This window comes from Amphiura filiformis, chromosome 8, assembly GCF_039555335.1.
Source record: "Amphiura filiformis chromosome 8, Afil_fr2py, whole genome shotgun sequence".
NCBI classification, from domain to species: Eukaryota; Metazoa; Echinodermata; class Ophiuroidea; order Amphilepidida; family Amphiuridae; genus Amphiura; species Amphiura filiformis.
The window spans coordinates 54,274,494-54,280,493 of NC_092635.1; positions in this window are offsets into that span (position 1 = coordinate 54,274,494).

Genomic DNA, 6,000 nt, shown 5'->3' on the forward strand with positions numbered 1-6,000 from the left:
CAACAAGTGGTAAGTTTTAAATACTTCAGTAAAATCAAAATTTGAAAATGCAACACATAAACTGACCTTATAACAAATATAATTCAGAATAGTTTTGAGTACTGGATCTCATTATATGCAAGATTAAGTTTTTCGAATACGAATTTCTAGAAACCATGTTACTACAACGTTGCTGTGTACATTATGGCGTGTAAAACACTTGCTGGAGTGAAGAACTCTGATTTATTATTTACGTTACTAGAATCCTGGTCGAAAATGTAGAAAATATAAATATATGTGACGTTAAAGTGATTATTTGCTACATGAAGATCGACAAGATGCAGGTCATAACTTCATGTTCAGATTATTTATCAACGACAACGATAGCATCAGATCTGACAGACAGTACAGTGTCAGTAGTGTCAGTACTACAACATGATAGATAAACCAATCAATGCACGATTTAATAAGACAAAAAGACTACAAAAGCAAGATGGGAACAAGGTCAAGGTTCTATATGACGGTAAGGATTAAAAATAAGAACGGTACAACTATAAGTCAGGGATATATTGATAAACCAATCAATGCATTAAGGCTTTAATCCTCTCTATTTTATGGTAGGAATAAAATACAATAAATGTACATGTACGTAGTATTGTAGGAAGTTATGGAACTTGCATTGTGTCATAACTCATCATAGTAGTTGTTGCATAGGCCTACTCTCTGCATATGAATGTGAAGCAGGGTTTTCTTAACGCTTAAAAGTGGGTTGTTTTTTTTACCCCATCTTCAGCAACCCACTTTACCCCCGCAAATGCTCTTAACATACCGGGGTAGTATAATTTATGTTAAACATGAGACATGAAAGGGTAAAAATAAACATATATAGTGGATTTTACCCCTTTTTAAAAAGGTTAAAGAAACCTGATGTGAAGTGAAGTTTTTGATAAATGTTTATAATTAATATGTAGTATTTATTTTGATTGGCTTAGGGCTGTGCCATAATTACAAACCCCCCAGTAACATTTTCAAATAGCTTACCCCCCCCCTCGGTCTGCCAAAAAATCATATGAGAACTTTTGCAAATCTCAGCAAAGTTATTTCTGTAATTTCCATTCAAAATTTACCAAAGAAATTTTAATGTTTTTACAGATACCATCTATTACTTTATTACCACAATTTTTTTCAATTGGTAGCGTTCCCCCACGCTTTATATTACACTCCCACGCTTTTTGGATACCAGTTGACCCTTTATATGTCAGCTAAATTTTAACCCCTGCCCTTTTTCCCAATGTTCGGAATTTCAAACCCCCATGCTGTAGAAAGTGTGATGAACAAACAGTGAAAGATTGAGTTGTTCTTATCTAAATTTTAAAAAAATTGACATTTTTGTTTTTACCAGAACTTGAACATGATGTTGAGAAAGAAATCAGGAATCCTTACATTTCCATTAGGCTATTATGAAAGTCGATTCAAAGTTTCCCGTTACCCTACTCCGCTCAAAACAAATTGCTGGCCAAATATTTCATTATTTTGAATAAATGTTGATTTCTAACAAACTTTTTTAATATACAAATAAATAATTGTGTTTTTAAATATATCATAAATCTCTTTCTGTTGATTTTCAGGATTTTCTTTGCAGTAGGAGCATGGTATATGGCTAATAATGAATTAATAATGAATACCTACTCAATTTTTTGTCCCGCACTTTTTGATCTGCTCTGATCTCATCCCGTAAAAAATATTGTGAAACTTTTGATAATAGTTGTACAATCACCTTCATGTGGTTGTAAACTACATCTGTAAACTACAAACTGTGATTTATCACATGTATACATGGCCAGTTATTGGTTTATGCCTGTAACAGATGCAATAATGAAATGGTATAAAATAATGAATAATGAATAATGAAATGGTCACCTACACAGTCATGAAAAATTATGTAACGGGAAACTGGGAATTGACTTTCATTAGCCTTATTGACTATAGATTTTTCATGAAAATAATGAAAGATTTGGCCAAAATTTAAAAAAATGATGGGAAACATTGAATCAACTATGTACAGTTATGCAGTTTAAAAGCACCACAAGTACACAAATATTCCAAAGTTCTGCAATTGACCAGGATTGTTCTATCTGGGCTAAAACTTGGGGTGATGAATTCTCAAAATGGTTAACCAATAATTGCGTACTCCCCCTTCCTTGGCTGTGCCAACCCCCCCTTTTTTTTCTTTCACATACCAAAAATCTTTGCTTCCCCTTTACACATGTCAGATTTTTGAGAACCTCAACCAGCGAGTAGATAATTTTGCATATATTTGAAAATGTTCCTACAGGGTTTAATATCAAAATTTGCTCAAATATCTGTGCCACAAGTCTCTTCGCCCCCTCCCCGGATTTGCTAAAAATCTCCCCCCCCCCCCCTTTTTGACCTGCCAGAAATATATTCTTTTCCTGTAAAGGGCTGTACAATAATCATGGCCCCCCCAGGGGGGGGGGGGGGGTAAAATTTCCAAATGGCTGGCCAAAAATCACTTTCCCCCCCCCTCAGCCTGCCAAAAATCTTTTCCCCCCCCTTTGCAGGTGGAAGCTCTATAGTCCGACGGTTCGTTAGTTCGAAGGTTCTTTAATCCGACGGTTCTTTATTACGAAGGTTCTTTATTCCGATGGTTCTTTATTTCGAAGGTTCTATAGTCCGAATTTTAAAAACGGTTCTTTAGTCCGAATATGAAAATAGGCTCTATAGTCCGAATTTTAAGAAGGGTTCTATAGTCCGAATATGGAAATAGGCTCTATAGTCCGAATTTAAAAAAAGGTTCTATAGTCCGAAATTGCAAAAGGGTTCTATAGTCCGAAACGGATACCGTGTTCTTTAGTCCGAATTGGTAAACAAGTTCTATAGTCCGAATTTTATTTTCATCATTTGTTTCAGTGTCAAATCATCAATTGCAATTGGGGGTGTAAAATATCCTGGCTGGCTTTTAACAAGGATGTGAGCGGGTAACATGCATGCAATTGGCAGTGATGGCGGCTGGCCCTGGAATTGCTTGTCCCTTTTTTGTGTTCGTTTTCATTCTGTCTTTCATTGTTTTTTCTTTCCTTCGTATACTTTTGTCCTTTTTTCGAATCGTTCTTCTTTTGTTCGTTGTTTAGTTTGTTCTTTCATTCATTTGTTCATTCTTGATTTCGTTCGATATTTTTTCATTAGCTCTTTCTTAAAATCCCTTTCTCATTTTTGTTTGTTCTAAATATTCAAATTGCTTTCGTTCTATCTTTATTACATTCTTTCTTTCTTCTCCTTGTTCTTTCTGTAATGTTCATTATTTTGTTCATTATCTTTGTATTCATTGTTCTTTCATTTGGACTTCCTTTTAGTCTTTATTCAGTTGTCTCATTTGTTCTTTCATTTATTTTCTTTCATTGTGTCTTTCCTTCTTCTGTTTTTTTTCCCCGTTTTTTTCAGGTTTCTTTATATTTTCGTTCCATTCATTATTTTTCTTTTCGTTTCTGATGGTGTAAAAATATGTCTATACCATAAACTCTGCTATTATCTAGCCAGAAGGCACAGTAAAATGTTAATGTTATAAAAAAATTCGGACTATAGAGCCTTTTTACTGATTCGGACTAAAGAACACGGTATCCGTTTCGGACTATAGAACCCTTTTGCAATTTCGGACTATAGAACCCTTTTTTAAATTCGGACTATAGAGCCTATTTTCATATTCGGAGTAGAGAACCATTTTTAAAATTCGGATTAAAGAACCTCTTTTAATATTCGGATTGGGGAACCTTTTTTTAAATTCGGACTATAAAACCTTCGAAATAAAGAACCGTCGGAATAAAGAACCTCTTTTTATTTTTTTTCGGACTAGAGAACCTCTTTTAAAATTCGGACTAGCGAATGCTATGAACACATGTTCGGACTAGCGAACCTTGGGACTAATGAACCTTCGGATTATTGAAGCGTCGGATTATAGAGCAGTCCCCCCTTTGCATGTGCCAACCCAATTTGCAAACCTTAAATGGTCTAGATACTTGTTGCAAGCAAAGCGGGCAGGAAAATTTGCATATTAATTTTTAAGCATTTCCGTACTGTTCCTTAACCTTTTTAGAGCGTTTTATTCAAAAGGCGCCCCATGAATATGTGCCAAAAATTGCTTCCCCACCCCCTTTGGCTCGCCAAAGATTTTACCCTCCCCCAGGGCTCATAATTATTGCACAGCCCCTAAGTCAGTAAGTCACCACCCAGAGGGTACACATAATTATTGCACCACCCCTAAATTTTTATAGGTTATACTCATATGTGACCATCCAGCACAACTGAGCCCTGAAGTCGCCAATCATCATTTTTGAGATATTCAATCAAAATATTCTGCTTGAATTTAGCTTTTAATGATGTATATCATGTCTATAGTACTTGACATTTAAGTAGTGAAAAATCAATAAAGCAGTCAATAAATTCTTTGTTTCCTATTGTTTATTGTTAAGTTCAATGGAGCATATCTCAATAGTGGCACTGGCGACATCCGGGCTCAGTTGTGGAGGATGGTCACATATGAGAATATGAAGCACCATTAGCCAAAACAAAACTCAGAATGCATCAACTGAAATAAATCTTTGTACATGTCTTAGAGGTAATTGTTGACTTGTAGCATATATTTTTTTATTAATTTTATTATTTTTTATCTCATAACTGATGGAAATGTGGAATTTGATCTTAATTCCTAATTAGAGGTTGCAATTTTTTATGAACCCAGGGCTATCTCGGGTTAAAATGTTATATGACTCCCCCCCTCTTATCGTGGGTTTAAAATGTTTGACCTCGCACACACAGACCTGAAAAGACTATTCTAGGTTTTATCTTACCCCTTTTGAGAAGAATGTGTGCATATCACTTGGAAATTGTGAATGTAAATGTACATGTGCACTAGAGCTAATTGCGCACACAGTACACAACATGTAGTCATGACTCCAGGTAATGGTAATGCTGAAACTTAGAGCATTGCAATACACAGTGAAAATTGGACATTAATGTTTTGCTTTGAAATAATGCCTTAATGACCTTTGACCCACTTTATTTGTATACCCTATAGAAACACTGGGTATAGTATATTTTCTAGTGAAATTATTCAATGTCTCTAATTTTCTCCATAATTGTTGTTTTTACACCAAATCTATATATTTAGATTCCATAATGCCTTGACTTTAAATAAATGCGTCTTGTGTGAATAATTAAGAAATTACAGCACTTTTACTACATGTATGTCTGAGAGTACACAGCCAACTTAATCACTAACACTCTAGCAGGCTATGTTAGCACATGCTACTAACAAAGGTGTGAAAAGAAAACAAATTTGTATGGTTTTTACCATTTTCCGAATGTGCAAATTCCTGAATAGGCCTTTAAACTATATATAAATTAATGAAGGGAGGAACGAATGAAAGAAAGAAATGTCAATTGAAAATGGGAGTGTAGGCCCGAAAGTGAATAGAAAGCTTACATTTGTACACCCCACTACAATCCGCGAAATAGTTGGCACACTTGCACTAAACAATGGAAATGCGTGCCCTATTAAAATTGGGGAGGCGAGGGAAACATGCATGCAATATATGTGTAGTACAGACTCCCCCCTATATCTCACCCTTCCCCACTCCCCAGGGGCGGCGCCGGCAAGGGGGGCAATTGCCCCCCTATGATTTTCAAAAAAAAAAAAAGAAAAAGAGAAAGAGAAGGAGGAGAGAGAAAAGAGAGGGGAGAGAAAGAGAGGAGGGAGAAGAAGAAAAGGAGCCATTCCCCTCCCTGGCCATGGTTAGAAGGAGGAAACTCCCCCTTCGGACATCTTGCCCCTTGTGAAATGCTGACCTACGCGGTTTTAAAGTTGTTGGTTTTTATATTTTGGGCCCATTTTGGGCAAATTTTCCCCCATAAAAGTCACATGGCTTCTCTTGCCTTTTCTCCCAACTCATAAAGAACCTATGGGCAAATTTTGTCCTTTTCTAACTGAAAAAGCATAAAAAACAG